This window comes from Notamacropus eugenii, chromosome 4, assembly GCF_028372415.1.
Source record: "Notamacropus eugenii isolate mMacEug1 chromosome 4, mMacEug1.pri_v2, whole genome shotgun sequence".
In the NCBI taxonomy this organism is placed as follows: domain Eukaryota; kingdom Metazoa; phylum Chordata; class Mammalia; order Diprotodontia; family Macropodidae; genus Notamacropus; species Notamacropus eugenii.
In genome coordinates this window covers 374,811,224-374,832,360 of record NC_092875.1, presented here as the reverse complement: position 1 = coordinate 374,832,360, position 21,137 = coordinate 374,811,224, and positions in this window count along the sequence as shown.

Sequence of the window (21,137 nt, the reverse complement as noted above, 5' to 3'; positions counted from 1 at the left end):
TGAAACAAAAGTCAACTGAGGCAAAATTTCCATGTAAGATAAGTTTATTAACAGTGACATATAATTGTTAATAAAATGGGCCAAACTCCTGTGTCCCCTCAGTGGGTCAGCAATGCTGATAGAACTGAAAAGAAACTATTTATTGAGTAGAAAAGTCTTAAGATTAGCTGCAGCCAGGCAATATGGGCTAGCCTTCTGGTGTAACTGATCACACCCTTCTCTGATGATTAAGAATTTTATGAGACTCAGCTGCCTTTTTATAATCTTGGCTTGAAATACAAAAAACAAACAAACAAACAAACAAAAAACCATCACTTGGAATAATTTCCCTTAACAAAACACTTAACATTCTCTTCTGAGATCAAACGAAAACAAGGACAGGAAGGCTATTCCTTGAGGAGGGACCCAGCTCAAACTTGTTCTTCTGTGCACGGATAAACAGAAGGGCCAAATGTATATGTAAAATTAATGTAAGGTTAATGGTGGATGGGGGGAAGAATGAAATATCTTCCCCACCCATTACCAAGCCTCATATACCTTTGGTTAATTTCTAATGAGGCACTGGGCAACTAAAGTCATTCCCTCCAGTTCTGAAAAGTGTATTTATACTCTTAAGGTGAGGTTTTACTCTGGGGCTTACCCAAAAGAGAAGTGCCAGATGAGACTCTGAGTAACTGCTAAAGAGTCCCCACCCTCTGCTTTGAAAACCCAGATGTTGGTGCTTCTGTCTCTGGTAGCAATGTCTGCATTGTCCATAGTCTGACAGTTGGAAGCCCTGTCTGCTGTTCTTTCTGTTTGTAATTGCTGCTTATAATTTCTATTTGTATTTTCTCTGAAGTTTAGGGCTAACTTCTCCCCTGAAGAAAGTGAATGATATATGTACTTGATTAAAGTGGACTGTTGACCCCTAAAAAATTGCTTTCCATTTAGAAAAGCAGATTTAAGAACCTGTACAGCAGGCCCTCTTGTGTATGCTGTGGTACTTGCTATTACAACTGGTTAGTGAGTGAATGGACCAGGAGCTTTTAGTTTCTACTAAATCTCTCCTAAATCACGCTTCAATTTCTACTAAAGTCACACAGTTATTTTATACATAATACTTAATCAATAGACCTAACCTAGGGATGCCCATGCTTTTTAAATAAAGTACATTATCTTCATGATATCTATCTTCCTCAATGCTGAAAGAACTTGTAATGTAGGATAAGATTCAGAACTATAAGGAAGCATAGAGATTTGATATAATCCCCTTCATTAGAGATGAGGAAATTGAGACCCAGATTGAGAGAATGCAGAGATACACAATGACAAGAACTGAAATTACACTTTAATAGCTCCTATCTTCATTGTGATTTTTTCCCACTAAACCATACAGCTTTATTTTACTTCCAGAGATAGGATTATCTTCAAATACTACCAGAATTCAGACTATTGGATATATGAGTAAGATTCAAAATTGTTCATTTTCATTGTTTTAAGAAATTTCTAAAATCTATTTCTCTACACTCACTTGTGGGAGCCAAGTATGGACTTATGATATTTAAAGGTCTATGAAATTTGATATAGCCTCTTGACTTGACAAGTAATATTTTTCCATGACTGCTACTTTGTGGGTCAAATGCTGAATATAAAAGATTAAGCATATAATTTTTCCCCCATGTATTAGGTGTTCTAGCAATATTCTGCCCTTCCATCTGAAGATATGATTAGACATAGTTAAATCCGTCACTTAGAGAGAAAAAGAAACAGGTAATTTTCTGGGTATGGTTACGCCAGCGCAAATGCAAGCAATAAACATTCTCTTGCATGCAAGAAGAAAAAGAAGATTGATCACACAATACAAAACATCTACATATGTGAGTTTTCATTTAGGTTTAATTCATTTCCTCTTGGTGGAAAATATGCTTATAAGTTTTACATGTTAAAAACTTATAACTATAAATGCACTAATACTGTGTTTCCATCTTCTGAAAGCTGGAGACCTTATTTTCATGTGCTACTTACTTCACATACTACTTAACAAAGTATCATTCTTTAAGGAGAGGAGAAAAGTTGGTTTAGTTTTAAAAGTTCACCCAGAATATTGATGCAGATATTTCCATTTTACTTTCGCAATTAATGGGGAAAAATTAGAATTCTTTGCATGTGGGTAAAAACATTCTAAGTTAGTAAGAACAGATTTCACTTTTTCCATAATAATTTTATGAAAGTTGATTTTTATCAGCTATTACACATAGCAGAGAAGATAGTCTGGACAGTAATCATGTCACTTTTGGAGAGGAAAAATAATTGCACGTAATTTCAATTCCAAGTAATTACACTTTGTAGGGGTTAAACAACAACCACATGTGAGTAAATGACTCTTTACCCAGGGTATCATTAAAGGTTATTAGATGTCTGAAATGTGCAGGTGGTTGTCACAGATGTTTTGGTACTATTATTGAAGTCATGTACTATCTAGAATATATAGCTCCAGGTTGCAGCCATGTCGGTACATAAATCCATCAAAGTGTCACCTCCTGAATGATACATTCTACTGATGAATGTTTACAATGGAGAGAGATAACTCAAAATTTTAATCCAATGAAAATTAAAAATAAGATAATTGTGGTCAATGGAAGAATGCATCCCTGGTATTCCCAAAGACATTGTAAGTGATACCACTATAGAATGTAAAAGAAAAGGTTATACTTCGTGGAAAAGATGACAGCAAAATCAAGATTTACGACATTCTTGATAGCTTATGAAGACAGGAGGAAAAATGACAGAAGAACAAAACGTATCCAGAAAGAACATAAATTTGATCAGTCATTGTAGAAATTGGATGTTATTTAAAAATCCACGTTGAAAAACTGTAGATCCTCTACATTTCAAAAGTCAGAAGGACAAGTATTTCAGAACCAGAACAAAATTAGATAGAGAGATAGATATGCTTATATATGTACACACACATATACATACATACATATATATATATGTGTGTGTATATGTACATATACATATACATACACACACACACACACACACACACACACACACACATATATATATATATATATATATATATACTCCCAAGTAATATTTGATGCTTTTTTCTGGGAAGGGTCCTTGATCCCTTAGATTGCAATCAAAACTGCTTCTCACGGTCCCTGCTCCTTTGACACTAGAAATGATACTGTTCCTCAGGTCCCCTGCTCCCTAGAAATTTCAGTCAATATTCTGCCTCTTGTCCCCCTGACTTCTCTTGATTGAAAATGTTTCTTTGTTTCTTTGTCCTTGAAATACGACCCAGAAGTGTGTATAGGCAATGGAGCTGCCAAACAGTTTCTAGTCCCACATCCAATGGTAGCACAGGGGTCCCCCTTAATCTCTTTCTGACTGGTTGGTAGGTCCCTTATTGTTTGTGGCTCGAGAATTCCTGAAGCTTCTGCTACTTGCCTTGCAAAATTAAAGGCACAGTCAATGGGCTCTGGGCCACTATCCATCCTTGTGTCACAGATCTCTCCTTTCAACTTCCTAAGTTGTCTTGGGCTAGAATAATATCTTCTGCTAATTTTTTGTGGCCTCTGCCCCTCCACTGCTTGATCTGAGGAACTATATTGAAGTTGTTTGGAGCAGTTGGATAAGCAATTCCTGCATGCTGCATTTGGGTTCAGGAATTATATTAAGGGCTGGTAATACAAAACTCAAAGCAAAATAAGCCCAAAGCTCCTCAAGGAGTTTGTATTCTTATTAGTGTGTGCAATATATACGCATATAAAACTACTTTGGAGTGAGTGAATTATCAACTTGAGGTAAAGACATCCATTGGGAAAGGCTTCTGATAAAAGGTAGCACATCAACTGTATATTCAATTGAGATACATATTTCAAGTGGAGAAGAGAGAATTCACTCTAGGCATCAGGTAAAGCCTGTGTAAAGACATAGGGATATGTGAAAAAGAGCAAGTAGTCCAGCAATGCTTGATCATGTTTAATGAAGGGAAATAGTTTTAACAGGAGCAAAATCTACTCCATTAAGGCTTAGCTTCCCAGGAAACTAAGAAATATAAAGTATCCAAAAGAAATTATAGCTCCTCAGACGTGAGGAATGTCTCACTCATGTAAAGGCAATGTATTCACTAGATTAACCACCAGAAGAGGAAAGCCATATGCAAATGAATAAATGCCAGTATTTGGGTAATATTTTTTCAATTCTATTGTTAAAAATTTACTTTTGTTTTGATATGTTGTTTATGAATCTCTTATTGCATTCCAATATGAAACTGGTTGTTGCACACAACAACCAGTATTGGCACAGAAAAAAAAAAATGTGTAATACTCTCATGTGAGAGACAAAGTGTATCATTTGATTAGATGTCCAGTGACAGATTTCGGTACTAAAGTGAACAGCATCCAGGATAGACCTTTGAAGTACAAACATACACACATACACACACACACACACACACACACACACACACACAGAGTTAAAGAACATAGCATAGATGAAGATCCAACAAATAAGAATAAAAATGAAGGATTTAAAGAATCAAAAATTAGAAGAACCAGGAATTCACAATGTCAAAAAAGGGAGGTAATTTTGGTGAGGAAAATTTTAGTTAAATGGTGAGATTAGAAGATTAGAAGCAATGTTTCAGATGTTTTATTAGAAAGTGTCAGGACAGGAAATGGAAACAAAGAGAATGGATTTTTTTCAAAGATTTTTTGGTAAGAAGAGTAGGAGTCACATAGGTTATACCCAAGAGGGATAGTAGAACCGAACAAGAGTTTTTTAAGTATGGTAAAAACTTGGGCATTTTGTTATGGAAAAAGAAAGGAACCAGGAGATAAGCAGAGATTGAAGATGAGAGAGGGCATGTGGCAAGGGGGACAGTCTTTGGGAGAATATGAAAGGAAACAGGATCATGCACACATTGCACATATTGACTTCTGAAAACAGAAACACTTCCTTTCATCAGATACTGGTGTGAAGGAGGAAAGAATGAGAGAAGATGCCAGAGTGTTTTGATAATAGGATAGGGGGAAAAAAGAATTTTCTGCAAATATCTCAACATTTTTTCAGTGAATTTGAGACAAAATCTTAATTTGAGAGTTTGGAGGAAGGGTGTTATCATAAAGACTGAAGAAAAGGTTTGTAAAAATCCATTGTAAAGAGTTGGACTACAGTTTAATTATGTAGTACTAATTATGGAGGAATAGATAAATAATCTTGTTGTAATCAGGAACCAGTTGTTATTAGATAAGAATTTAGCGTGAGATCAAAATAGTTTCGTTGTTTTCTCCTGCTCCATCTAGCCATTCATGAGAAGAGAATATGATGAATTATGGGAGTTATACTGAGTTAAGTTTTGGCAAAGCATGAAAAACTATTGAGCTATGAGGGAAGGTTCCAAAGAACAAGATAGTACAGAGTTGAATTATATTAAGGTATTTAGGATTAAGAAGGGAGGAGAATATAGTTGGAACATTGGTAAAGATTTAATGAAGTATTAAGGAGTGGAATGATTGAAGGTCATAGTGAAGACAAAGAATAGGTTTTGGGACAGCAACACATGAGAGGAGATGGCATGATAAACACTGATGTAATTGCAGAACTTTTGAAAAGGCAATTGGAATACTTGTGGGTGGTGACCAATATTCTTATAGATTCTAAGTGTACCCTCTCCACCCCCTCTACTCCAATTTATTCTGTATACAGTTAGTCAAGTCTAATAATTTCCCTCTGCTACTCAAACATATTTACAGTTTCTTATGACCTCTAAGATAAAATACAAACCCTTCAGCCTATTACTCATCTTCTCCACAATCTAGCTCTAATCTAACTTTTCTGCCTTTTATCAAATTATACCTATTCATATACTCTGTGTCACAGTCAATCTGGACTACTAGGTATTCTTCCATCTTGGTATTCCATCTCCCACTTCCTTAAATTTAAGCACATATGTTTTCTATGAGTGGAATTTATACCTGTACATTTCAAATCATACTTATCTTTATCTTAAAGACCCAGTTTTATTTCTTCCATTTGCTATCTGTGCTTATCCCATTCATAATGCCCTCTCCCCTTCAAATAATCCAATATTTACTTATTTGCTTGCACATTATAATAATCATCCAAGGTAATATCAGTTCCTTTATACCATCTGATACCATTTAGACAGACAGAAAAATAGATAGATAAACAGATAGATAGATAGACAATCTGTGAATCCCTAGTGTTATTCAGAGTACAGAGTGAATTTAATAAATATTTGTTACATAAAGTTATGTTAATTTTTATGTTAACCAACTTTTTTATGGCAGAATAAAACATTATATGTGTACCTGTAAAGGATAACTTCAAAGAATGTGGACTACAAGGAAAATGGCATTTTATGATTGTTGCTTGGCAGTCCTCCTCTTTATCCATATATTTTAGAGCTCTGTGATGTCTCATCTCAAAGAAGGAGATAAAGAAACGTCTTGTGTTATCTATCCATTGTTAAATAGTTTTCACTTATTTTCTCCAGATGAAGCTGAAGACAAAAACAGTGCATCTGATGAGAAAGTGAATAGTACAAGTGGATCTATAGGGGATCATTCAGTAAAAAGATAAGTACCTTCTTAAGCAGCTTGCCACTCTTGAATATGACTCACTTTTTTTCCCCTTGATGTCATGCTCATTACACAGATCCTGGCCTCTTACCAAAGAATATAGTCCAGATCTGCTATGGAAAGTATTCTCCCATTCTAACTAAAATTACTTAAGCACTTTAAAAATACTCAGCATGAGAGGCAGATGCTATCATTATCTTGATTTTATAGTTGAAGAAATGGAGGTAGACAGATGTTAAGTAAGTTACTTAGGGTTACCAAGCTAGTAGGTATCTAAGGCCAAATTTGAATCCAGGCCTTCTTGCCTCCATGATCAGCCCTCCACCCACTGCACCACCTATCATCTTTTGACTTGCATATAAAACACCTGGGTATGCACCCTGGTTGTGACACAAACTTATTTATGCTCTTAGACAAATCTTTTAAGTTATCTAAGTATCAGGCTCATCATCTATAAAATGAAGTTATACACATATATCATTTAATTGTTTTTCACAAATAATGTATTGTTTTTTTACAATTTGAAGATTGATAGCAAGTCTGCCTCAAGACATCTATCCATGCCATTTTTTCCAACAACATGCACTCATATTATCTCTCTGTGTCATATTTAGTAATTCTCACAGTATTTCACACTTTTTTCATTATTATTATTATATCCATTATTGTGGTCTTTGATCAGAGATCTTTTATGTTCCTGCTATAATAGTTTTGGGGATCCATGAATTGCACCCATATCAAATGGCCAACTTAATTGATAAATGTTATAAGTGTCCTTATTGCTCCCCAAGCAGCCATTTCCCCTTCTTTATCCTTCCCCTCTGTTCTCCCTGTTCCTTGAGGCATACTAATATTGAAATTAGGCCAATTAATAACCCTACAATGGCCTTTAAGGGTTCAAGTTAAAGAAAGAGTTAATCAATGTGGCAAACTTTATTGTTTTCCTATTTTAAGAAATTACCATAACCACCTTAACCTTCAAGAATCACCACGCTGATCAATTAGCAGCCATCAACATCAAGGCAAAATACTTCACCAGTGAAAAAAATTATGGCTTACTGAAGGCTTAGATGATGGCCAACATTTTTTTGGAAGAAAATATCTTAATTTATTTTTGTATGCTATTTTAGATACAATAATATTGCACAATTAATAGACTATATTAAGTGTTAGCATAAATTATATAGGCACTGAGAAACAAAAAAAATTATGGTGCCATTTTTTGTAGTATTTGCTTTATTGAGATGATATGGAATCAAACCCATGACATCTCTGTGGTATGCCTATAAGTATTCTTGCATAATATATCTTACAAAGCTTTGAGGAAGATCATATGAAATTATGCTCATAAATAAATATAAATATACATGTGTGCACATTTATATAATATTTTAATTACAAATGCAATATAAAAGCAAGTAGGTAATATAAAAATAAGAATTTAATTTCACAAATATTCATTAAGCACCAATTCTAACTATGGCCTTCCTAAGATGGAGGAGTTTTTTGTTATGCTTGTTTGGTTTTTACAAATGACCTCTAAGAGGAAAACCTCTTAGAACTAAAAAGTAGAATAAGGAACATTATTAGAATTTATATTTTAAAGGGCATCTGATTTTGAAGATGTATTTACTTTCTTCATTTGTTCAGACTGAAACGATTCCAGGATTCAATACATAGTTTTCATGAGCTGTCTAGACAAAGAAATCAGAAACATTAGTGACTATATTACCTTTTGCCTAAACTATGGGAAGAACCTCAGAACTGCCCTTTATGCCTTTAGTAAGCTACCTCTCAAATTCATCCTCTATGCAGAAACCAAATTAATATTTTCTAAGGTTTATCTGTGTTAATCTCTTAAGAATTTTAGTGATTCTTTGTTGCTTCCCCACAATCCAAAAAAAAAAAAAACTAGTTAGTTTCACTCTTAAAGCTTTTCATGATCTCCTAGCTTACTTTAAAGTCATTTCACATTATTCATCTTCATATCCACTACATTATACCAAACTCACAAGCTGTTCTTCCTTGATCCCACCTTTAAGCACCAGGGCAAAAAAAAAAATAATTCAGTAACTCAGTATTCAATAAACTCAAAAACATAATCACTTAGGAATGAACCCCCATTTTGAATAGAAGTGTTAATGAGACTAAAAGAAATCTGGGTGAAATTACATTTAGAACAAATATAAAACGTATGAGAATAAACACAGAGTTTATATGTGACATCAGTTAAGATCATACCATAAATAAACCAGAAGAAAAGCAATTATCCTAACAAAGTTATAGGAAGAGGATGAATTCTTGATCAAATAATGGCTAAAGGCAATTACATATAATAAAATAATTTAATTATTTGAAATTCAAAAGATTTTTGAATGAGTAAAAATATTGCTGTGAACAAAAGAAGTGAAGAAGATGTCTAAAATATTTAAGTAAATATTTCTAGTTAAGTTTTGATAATGAAGCTATATGGGCAACTAGCAGAAATATATAAGATGAGAAGCCACTATTCAATATGCATAGTCAAGGATGTGAACAAGGATATGAATTCAAAAGCATTATAGACTAATAATTATCACAGCAAAAGTGTTCAAAATACTTAACAATATTGGAAATGTAAATCAAATCATCTCTATTGGTTGCTACATTTGGATACATCAAACATTTAAAATGATAAAATTGAGAAAATATGGTGATAATAAATGTTAGCACAGTTAAAGGAAGATAGTAATACTAATGCTTTGTAGGTAGATCAGTGAATAACTGCTCCAACTATACTGGAAAGCAGTTTGAGATTATGTGAAAAGCATGAGTAAACTGTCCATAACTTTTGATTAGAAGATAGTAGGATCTATTGCTCTTTGATACTTAAGTTTCATATTTAGATATGCTAACTCTGTTTTATTTGTTCATCTAAAAAGAATTACTTGAAATTTAGGCAACACAAACACAATGTAATGTGGACTTTCCGTTTTGTTTTGTTTTGTTTTTAGGTACTAGCTAATCTATCTGTGGTAGGAAAGGTGGCTCCTTCAATTTTCATAGTCAAACATCCATTTATTTTTAACAATTTTGTTTATGGTGACTTTTTTATCTCCATGGGAAATGAGAGGAGAATAATGGTTTCTATTAAATCATTTCAATACATTTCATCAAAAAGTTTTTGTCACACCAATAGATGCCAAAACTACACTATGGAAACCTGAAAAATCCCTAGCATCTACTTTGTGAACTTGACCCATACCATTCTCTCCTTGAAAAAAAAAAATCTCTTTATCTAATCATTCTTTACCCACTGTTTTCACAATTTGCATGTTTCCTCTAGCCTTAAAATTAAAAAAAAAAAACCTTTATGTTATGTGCCTCATTCCCTCAAATTGTCTGCTTATATCCCTTCTGCATTTTAATACGAAATTTTTAAAAAGTTGTTGACACTTGCTCCGTCCATTCCTAATCATGTTCTGTCTCCTCAAATCATTGCAAAATGGCTTATGACTACAGAAATCTACTAAAACTGCTATTCCAACTTTAGGCATACCTATCTCACTGTTGAATCCAATGACAGACATGTTTTTTTTCAGTCTCTGTCCACCTTGGATTTTCTGAAATTTACAGAATTGGATAGGGTTATCTGTTTTTGCACTTTTTCTCTCTGCTAATCTCTATGCCATTCCTCTCCCCTGCTTTTCACATCTCCTTTCTGGCACCTCCTGCTGATTCATCCTTCTACCTACTGGAATACACATCTTTCTTACCTCTAACTTTTAGCTCAGTTCAAGTGTCTAATATTCCAGGAAACATTTCTTTATCATTCTAACTGTTTTCTCTTGTTCTTCAAATATTCTAGAGTGTTTTAACCCATATTCTCCCTAGTTCTTGGTATTGCTGCTTTTATATTTGACTTATCTATGACTTGATTATGGCAATACCCTTCTAACCTATACTAAAATGTTAGTATCTTGTGGTCAGGGATCACTTTTTTAAAATTCTTATCTTCTCATCCTAATCATTAACACTGAATCTAGTACATACTTAATAAATATTAATGTTTGTTGGCAAATGAGTCAAGTAATATGCAAACTGGCATATAAGATGTGCCTAGGCATAGAGATAAACTTGCTTCAGCTCTTGCAAAACATTATTTTTTTACCATGTTAAATTATCAAAGATATATTCATTAACATAGTAATAATATGATTGGGAAAAAGAAAACAATAGGCTTACTAGAAGTTTACACAAAGGAATGCTTCTAAGTTTTTTTAAAAATGTGGGGTTATTTTATAAGTGAGGTGGTGATTATGTTAAATTTAAGAAATCTTAAATGTTTTCATCTTTAAGTATTAAAACAAGATATTTTCCATGGCTTCAAGAGACAGAAAAAGTCATGTGAACTGAATTTCAATTAATTCTAGCTTTATCTGCTTTAGTAGTGGAGGCTGTGTACAAGTCTTCAAAACAGCATTCATAGAGGTGGGCATAGTGAGGAATTCCTGTAGTCCCTGCTACTTTTCAGTAGCTGTGGTCAATGAATCACTTATGTGGGGATGTTCTGAATTGTAGCAATCCTAAGCTAGTCACTAATTCTACCACTAAAATGGTGAATCAAGTGAACCCCTAAGTTTTCTAAGTAGGGGTGAATCAGTGAAGACCCCATGTTAATGTGGAGTGGATCTAGATTCATGTGAGACAGGGAGAAGTAGACTCCACCAACAACAACAACAAAATAGAATTTGCAAAAGATATCAATGAGATATCTGAAAAATGTTGTAAGTTATGCTACAGATAAAATTATAAATGCATTCAGTTTGCAAGAATCAGAATTCCTGGATTTTTAAGTTCATAGGCATCTAGCACAGTCTTTTGATTAGTAGAGTGTAACTAATTGGTAAATGAGTGGGGGATGAATTGGTTAATTAACTGATAAGTTGATTGATTATAGATTAGTCATTGTTGAATAAACTCAGACACTTCATGAATTGTGGAAATAGAAAATCTCAACAGGTGAATTGGATAAACATTTTGACATCCCCAAGTCATTTAGCCTAAAATTTCAATGTTAGATGTAGGACAATTTCTCTAGTGGAATGAACTAAAAAGCAAACACTTTTTGACTGATGAAAAAGGAAAACCTTTTATTCATTGAGTAATTACTAAATTAATTATACTTTCAATCTTTTATGTCTGCTTTGAATTAGAATAAATAAATAGGAGGGCAAGTCCAAAAGACTGACAAAATTTATTACATTGGAGACTTCAAAAAACAATGAAAAAGTATTAAGGAAGACTATTATTCTCTCTAGACAGTAGAACAAGAGAGAATACAGGTGAAAAGTTATTATTAGGCTACCAACATTTTTTGCTGAAATATATCAATATTTATCAAATTTATATCAGTATATTAAAGTTACAATAGTAAAGGGGAAGAAAAGAAAAAAAAATTATATTCATTTTACCTGTTTGTTGGATGCATATGTTGTGATCATCAATAGTTCACAGCCTCACACATTTTACACCAAGTGTGTGTGTTTGTGTGTGTGTGTGTGCGTGTGTGTGTGTATGAAAGACAAACAACAACACTAGATTGGTTGGATCCTTCCAACATGTCCTCATATTTAAAGGCCTAGATCTCTAGAAAAGTGACTGTTACTTAGTCAAGCTTCTTTCAAATTCCTTGGAATAACCCTGTGGTGGAAGAATACACTATCATTTCTCCTGTACTCACTACTTTAAACCTGAAGTCCCCACATTATAATTCCAGTAATACAATCAGAAACTTTTAGTTATGGTGGTTTTGTAACATTTACAAAGGTTCAAGAGATATAATTTCTGTATAATTTAATAATTTTATTAATAATGAGAGCATTTTGGTAAGAGAATGGTCATTTGACCATCTCTCTCTTAGACCAAACACAATCATGGTGGTGTACTCATGGCTAATATTCCCTTTTGGTAGAGGCGTGTTCTCCAAGGTGGCAATCAACTCTGGCTAAAATTAATGAGACAATGAATATTACAATGAGAATCTGGACCAATACTTTGCTTATGTCATTTATATCTAAGGTAGCCTCAGCTTTCGGCAATCTATTAAAAAAAATTAACCTCACAGAAACCTGGGTGGAGCCTCATAGCTGCCTCACCTGAGTGCATCCTAGATAGAGAAGGTTAACTCAACCTTCAAAGACAGAGGTATTGAAATGAGGATAAAACATATGGGGAAATGAGGATAAAAGAGGAAATCCACATCTCCCCAAATCATTGGTTATTAATAATCATGTCTCTCATTCTTATCTTAAAACCAATTTTAGCAATAGTGCAAAGAAATAATGTGAACATGACAGGTACCCACACATTAAAGTGAGCACAATGATAAATGCATCACATTTTCCCGTATAAACCTAAGTGTACCTTCCCTCGGAGGTATTTAGCATGTGTAGAGAAGGGTGGGTACACACTCATAGAAAGTTCATCAGAATGCAAATTAGGAAATGATATGTGTATAAGGAAACTTGTTGCTCTCAATTTCAGATCTGGATGCTAAGTTCAGTCAACTATTAACTCGATAGGATGCTACTTCATTTCAATCAGATTGTAGCAAACAGGGGTTATCACAAACTAAACAAGCCCAATGAGCAGTCTTCATTAGAGTTTTGTATTATCCAATGTAATACCAGCATCCTTCCTTAAGCACCAAAAGAGTCCTACTTTTCCCCTTTCTATTTTTCTTTCCCCAACCAAAGAGGTCAATAAATTTCAAGAGGCATTTATTCGTTTATTTCAAAGTCTAACCAAGACTCTAAACACTCCACAGTGCTTCTTTAGTTGCCTTTATGGACATTGGAAGAGATTTTTCTTCTCTGCCCATTCTACTGGGGGAAAGTCTTCGAAAACTTGGAATAGACACTCCCTCTAACTCAATGAAGGGTTTGCAGCAGAACTAGGAGGAAGTTGGTGAGAACAGTTAGAGGGCGTAGAGGACACAGGAAAGCCGCCAGCTAAGCTCATGAGTTTTTGCTTGTTTATGGGAAGGCCCAGCAGTTAGTGTCAGGGGAAAGCTTGGAAATGGCTTTGTTCTCTGAAGTGCTAATGTATATTGACTTCTTGTTACTATGATAGATTTGGTTTCCTGGTGTTTGGATTTGGCTTTCTGGTGTTGAATGATTATTTTTCTTCTGCCTTCTGCATGGAGAGTCTGTAATACTTTGCTTTTCAAAAATGCACTGGCATATTCATAGTCACCTCTGGTTCTGTGAATATTGCCTTGGTGATACAGTTTTTTTAAAAAAGAGGTACTCTATAACAATAGATAAGGAAAGTAGTGCTTTGTTCTTTAGATCTTAGTTGGTATTATTTAAATATTGCTTGGGGGTAGAGGCAGATGTATATGGTTAGTATTTGAATAACAAATCCCCCTAAAAATCATCTGTCAAATTTTGTTTCCCCTCATTCCCCCCAAAAATAAAATTTGCATCATATTCGTATGAACTATACAATGGATTAAAATCTCTGGAACCAACTAAAATAATAACTTTTCCTTCAAAAAGTCCATTTCAGAATGTGAACTCTGAAGGCACTGTCATGCAACCATTGGCCCTGCCTCCTACTAACTACAGAGTCAGTGTGGACAACAACTGTGTTTATATGATAGCTATATTGAGGAAATTAGTCTATTTGGTAACAAAATTTATTATTTCCAAAGCTGTGTAACCCACTTGTGAGTTCTCAAATCATACATAAAGTACATCTAACCATACCACCTATAATCAATTTTCTTCAAAATTGTGAATTGGATTGGTATAAACTTACTGAAAAAGAAGGTATAGTGGAAAAGATCTGTATTCATATAATATGAAATTCTTTAAGGAGGTGGTAATAATCACATACCCAGGGAAAATTAAGTCCATCTGGAACTGGAGCACATATAATTTTGTGAAAGTTTTTTTTTCATTTTCTAGATATCAAATTGATATTTGAAAACTAAATGCTTCTACATTGCAAACTGGTAATTTTTGTTATTGCCCATGCCAATTCTCTAAGGGAATAAAAAAAAGTACCAAAAATGAACTAGAATAAGATGACAACTATTAGTGGATATAGAACACAAACAAGATGTTTCAGGGACTGTGAAGGGCCTAATGGGGTTACTGATGACACCTTCTTATGCTTCCACAATACTAAGATTTAAAATCAAGTTAAATTTTATTTAATTATACATTCGTGTTCCCATCACATCTGTTCATTCAGAAAAGTACCTTCTGCAGGCTACACATAAAACAGCTGCTAGAGTGCCCCATCACAATATCTAGGCAAGGTATTTGATGTACCTTCAGCAGGTATTAATCAAAAAATCTGGTGTCAATATCAGACTGATAAGATCTTTTTTAAAAATTAAAACATACTGGGGAAACGAACAAATAAGAATTTGATAATATCAACAAAGAGAAGAAACTAACAAAATAAATATTACTTTCTTTCAATTAAAAGCCCATTTCCCTAAACGAATTCTATTTTAAGAAAACACTGCTGGACTTAAGATAAAGTAATCATAACATGATACACATATTTATACATAAATGTATGTCATATTTACACAAAGCTTAAATGTCCATTTATGCATTTGTATTTATATATTATGTATATATGTATGTATGTATGTATGTATGTATATGCATAAATACATATGGAGCTAATTCATTTCCAGTTCTTTCCAAAAAAGCAGAGAAGTATTTTAGGATAATCTTTTAACTGAACCTAAAACTGAAATCAGAAACTGTAAAACAAAGCAAAACAAAACAATGATGTGTGCCTGATCCAGCATTAAGTATAAGGGTCCAGGCAGAGTAACAGCTAAGAGTAAAAATGCCCCACAAGAATCATATATGTAGTAGTTGTCAAGGTGTTATTTTTCTTGGCTATATGGATCTTCTTTGTAAATATATCTTTGCTCATGAACTTTATTTATATGTGTTTGTTTACTCTTATTGAAACTCCTTGTATTTGTGGGACGGTGTGCCCCAGTTTTTTGCAGATATATCTTGTGACTCACTTCACTATTCAGTCAGTATTTTAGTTCTGAAGTAACCATTTCCTCTAAATGGCTTTCAAGAAATAAACACATTGAAAATATGTTATGAACTATAGTTCATTGAGTATATACCCACAGTTAACCTTGAAACTGGGGCAGTCATGTACCAAAGAGCTCAATCTGCGTTACAGGGTGGAGAACCATGTGGCTTTCTACGTCCTTGGGTGGAGTCTTCTAACTAAGTCCAAATTTTATAGAACAAATCCTTTTATTATAGGGATTTGTTCTGTGAAGTTTGGATTGAATCAAAGGGCTGCACTTGAGGAACTAGAGGTCCACATGTGACCTTAAGTCCAGAGGTTCCCTACTCCTGGTAGGAGTTTGAGAGTAGGCTAAAGTTATATAGTGTGGATATCTATTTGTCAAGGTGATGTGTTATGATGCAATATGGTAATATAGTTAACGTATTACAATTATTAGAACATAATATCATAATATAATTAACAAAATGTGATTAATAAAATATGATCATGCAACAGCATGACATGACAATAATACAATATAACATAATATAATGTTAATATATAACAGAACAGAACTGAATGTGACTGCTTGTATGTAGTCACTGAAATAATGTGCCTTTGGTGGGGAGTACAAAGTTGTTCTTATATAGATAGGCCAGTGTAAGTTGCAAGTGAAGGAATACTGTCAATGTGGCTACACTAGAAATCTCTCAGGATCCTAGGTATAATCTGGTTGTGAGGAATGAACTTCTTCAACTCATTATTTTGGATTTCAGGTCCTCTACTTAACAAATTTAGCCACTCACACTGATTGTTGAGGGCCAGGGTGGAGTGCGGTGGACAAGATCAGGATAGACCTTGGGGGAAACTGTTCTTTGAGACTGTGCTCATTATCATCCAGAATGGCTGTCCATGCCCCCCAGATGTTGCTGTCTCTATGGGAGAGATAAGAGAACTACAGAAAACAAGGGATATGTAAAATAGATGCCCTCTAGGCTAGAAGTCTTTAAAGACAATAAGACTGGCCAAATCACTGGGACAGAAGACCAGCAGAATGTCACATACACTTGCAGTTTCTGTCTATATATACCTTAACCCTCCGATCAATAAATGGAATTGGTCTATCTTTTCCCACCTCCTGTGTCTTTCTTCTTCACCATATCACTGAGCCATGTGGGGACGCAGGCCATCTGCTACAACTGATGATGCTTTATATCCCAAACAGAATCATTTACTTAACAATAAGGGAAAATTAAGAGTATTAATATCACAAGTACTCATGTAAATAAAATCCAGGAATGAATAAATATCTATTATAAAAATTATATGTGTGTATATACAGACGTTGCATACATACATATGTGTGTGTGTGTGTGTGTGTGTGTGTGTGTGTGTGTAAATACACTTAGTACCTTTGGTGAATTATGGTCACACACTTCCAGAAATTTGTCAGAGAAAAAAATTAGGGAAACCTAGTTGTTTAGGATAACACAACTTTAGAAATGAAAGCTTCAGTGTCTTCTTTTTATGTCAAGTACTGTCTGTCCTTAAAAGTTTCACTATGAACATGACATTATTGTTAAGTAAATTGTTCTCTTTATAAGCAAAGCTTCCTGGGAATGACACCTTAGTCAAACTACTTGATTTGTGTTATGCATCTCTGATCCTCTGCTTTCAAGCTGTTTTTCTGCTAAACTGGACTAACTTTTCTATAGCAATTGTAGTCATCTTTGTCTCCAGATTTAGACCTAACTGATGGATACCTTCAGAAAAGAAATGCTACAGTCTTTCAGGAAAAAATAACCACTTATACACTAAGTTTGTAAAAGCTTCTGTAACTCTAATCTTTTTTTTTTGTATCCTTCCTCATTTCTACATTACAGCAGAAATATAAAACATTTCACATGCTCATTTGACCAAGCTAAAATTATGAAAGACAGACAGACAGAGATGGCTCACAGGATGAGATGAAAGCTGTATTTCTTTGGAACTCTGGTCTTATCAGTCCATCTGCCAAATGGTTTACTGGCATGTGGCCACTGCACATGTTAGAGCTTCTTGGAGTCACAGGTGAGAGTTGGGTGGAACAGTTGTATACCAAAGGTGGGAAGCATCCATGAATAGGGCATGGCAGCCAGTTGAGGGAATGTTGGTGCATAGTTTTCTGTTTGTGGATGATTGTGCATGTAATTGCCGCCTCTGAAGATGAGATGCAACAAAGTACGGATCAATTAGTGCTGTTTGCACTAATTTTGGCCTAACAATTAACACCAAGATACCACAGGTGCTCCATCAGCCACTACCACACAATCTACACATAGAACTATCAGATACAGCAAATAGAGAAGCTCTGAATGCTTTAGGTAAGTTCAGTGTACTTTCCAGGGATATGCACGTTGATAATGAGGTTGACACATGCATTGCCAGAACTAACTCAGTGTTTGAGAAGCTCCAAAGAAAAGTATGAAAGCAAAGAGATTTTAGACTGGCTACCAAACTGAAGGTCTACAGAGCCATTATGATGACCTCATTGTTATATGCCTGTGAAACCTGGACAGTATACTAGTGCTATGCCAGGAAACTGAATCACTTTCATTTGAATTGTCTTAGGAAGATTCAGAAGATCAGCCTGAAAGATACAGTACCAGACATTAAGGTCCTTACTTGAACTTTGGGACTGATTGTGTGACATGGGAGACACTGGCATGGTACTAGTCACCATGGTATGTCTACATCAGAGAAGGTGCTGTCCTCTATGAGCAAAGCAGAACTGAAACAGCTCAAAGGAAATGTAGGATTTGCAAATTTACAGTACCCACCCCAAATGGTCACACAGATGATTTGTGCCTGGCATGTGGTAGAGCATTCCAAGATCATATTGGTCTGATCGGCCACAGTTGGATCCATTGAGTCTTGCCTCTTGCACAGTGATGTCATTTTGATCCTCTTTGAGAATGATGGACAACAATCAACCAGTCACATCAGGAATCACAGAAGGAGTGAATTTAGACAGAGCTACTGGGAGAAGATATGTTATATTTTGATGATAAAAAAGGATGGTAAGGTTGGGGAAAAGGAATATACTAGGGGATAGGGAAAAGGAAATGAAAGATAGATAAAATTATCTGATAGTTTGGAGGCTGAGAAATAATCTATTTTTTTAAAGGAAAAAGCACAGGATGGAAAGTTGTCAACTGAACTTTAATCTCTTCTGAAGGAAAGAAAGAATACACACAAAACTGAATACAAAAACATATCTCATTGAAAAAGAAAATAAGAGGAAAGGGAGAAAAGGTATGATGGGGAACAGAAGGGAGAGTAGACAAGGGAGAAATTAGTCATAAGGAAAACAAACTCTCAGGATGTATAAAAGAATTTATTGCAGCTCCTCTGCTTTGCCAAAAAAAAAAAAAATCAGAACTGAGTGAATATTTTTCAATTGGAGAATGGCTGAAAATTTATGTTATTTTAATGTTATGAAATAAAATGTTTTTCTATAAGAAATTATATATGGGATGATTTCAGAGAAAACTAGGAAGTCTTGTGTGTACTGATATAGCATAAAGTAAGGGAAACCAGGAGACAAATTTATACAGTGACACTGATTTTGTAAAGATAAACCACATGGTAAAAAAAACAAAAAACAAAAAACAAAACAAAAAAAAAACTTTAAGCATAATGACCATCCATGATTCCAGAGTACTCATGATAAAACATGCTAGTAAACGCACATATATATACAAGTCACTTGCATACTCATGTATATATAGCTATATATGTGTGTACATATATCCTAAACAGAAATTTGTTTTGATTGACTATGCAAGTTGGTAATACATTTGAAAATGGATGAGAAGGAAAAGAGTTGATTTTTTGATGATTGTATGGGATGGCAAGACCCCCTAATCAAATTGACTGCTCAGAGGCATCTCAAAGTGTTAACAGAAAGTTCATTTATTTGATTCTGGAGAAGCTGAGAAGCAGGGCAATCTCTTCACCAGGTAGTCTGGAGCAGGGAAGCCGAAGATAAAGGCAGAGCAGTGATATATATAGACCCTAATGCGGAAACACCTCCCACCACTGACCATTATTCTCATTGGCTGAGAAATATGGTTTTACATTCTAGGCACAAAATATAGCCAATCCCTTTGAAATCCAGTCCAAATTTCCCTCCCCCCTGTCCATTAAAAAGCCTGTGAAAATATATGTCAGCATATGCAAATGAAGCACTAAGAGTGCATGTAAATGAAGCATTGAGAGTACATGCAAATGAGGTGGATCTGTTTGAGGACTGCTGACTGCTCAGGCATATGCAAATTAGGCATTGAAGAGTTAGTGAATTTTATCCAATCATTGAGATCCTAATACACTACATAGCCTGTATCCTTATATGGGAATTACTCAACTTTGAAGGCATTGTAACCTGAGCCTCTCCCTCTCCTTTACCCTCTGGGAGAAGAATTCACATTCTGAATCTATTCCACTCAATGATTATAATAAAATTTAGTTTAGTAGATGTCAGCTTATAACAGAACATAAAAAGAAAAACAAGGAGCAGAGACTTGGCCCATATTTATTGAAGTTTTTGTTCTCAATTTGTTCTCAATTGTTGCAGTTTTCATCATTGAGCTTAAAATGGAAATGAATGAGCAGAAACTCCTACAGACATTACTCTGATATCCTTCTCATGAGTGACCTCACTGTTCCTTCCTTAGGGAGGAAGAGGAATTGATTAATGAGGAAATGTTTATGACCTGATTCATTTCAATAATCTTTATATAGTAATTGATGATGGGTTGGTGTATTGGTAATTGAAAATGAAATTGAATATTGAAAATCTTTAATATTAATAGACCCATGTGATCTCTCTGGATCACATGGAAGCCTGAGTCCCAGGGAGTCTGTGGTGGGAGGATTTTGCTGAATGGGTGGAGCAAGAAGAGACAGACCTAGAGCAGAGCTGAGAGGAACTGGTCTTGAGAACAGTCAGAACTGAAGGATGCAGGCAAGCTGACAGATGGCTGTGAGTGTAAAAAAGGCATTTTGTTTAAGGAAAGCTTGTTTGTGATTTGTCTGAGGGGAACCTGCATGTGATATGACTAATGGAGCTGGTTTGTGGGAAGCCTAGCAGGGAGATGGTCTGAGGATGGTGTTATTCTCTGCATTGCTATTGTGTATAGATTTTTGTTATTGCGATGGATTTGGCTTTCTAATGTCTGAATAGATGTTTTGCTTTTGTCTTCCATGTGGAGTGTCTGTGGTATCTCATGATTCAGAATTGTGCCGGGATATTCATGGCTCTGTAAATATTGCTGTGATGCTACAAATGGTATTGGGGATGGAGTCGGAAAATATCAGACCTCTTTTTGCAGACAGTAAGGCAGAGGAGACAGAGGAAGAAATAGATGTCCCAAGGTCAGATGATTTGCTTTATATTTCTCTGGCAAGAGAATCTACTAAGGGCACACAGCTTTGTGAAAACTGGTAATTGAGGCT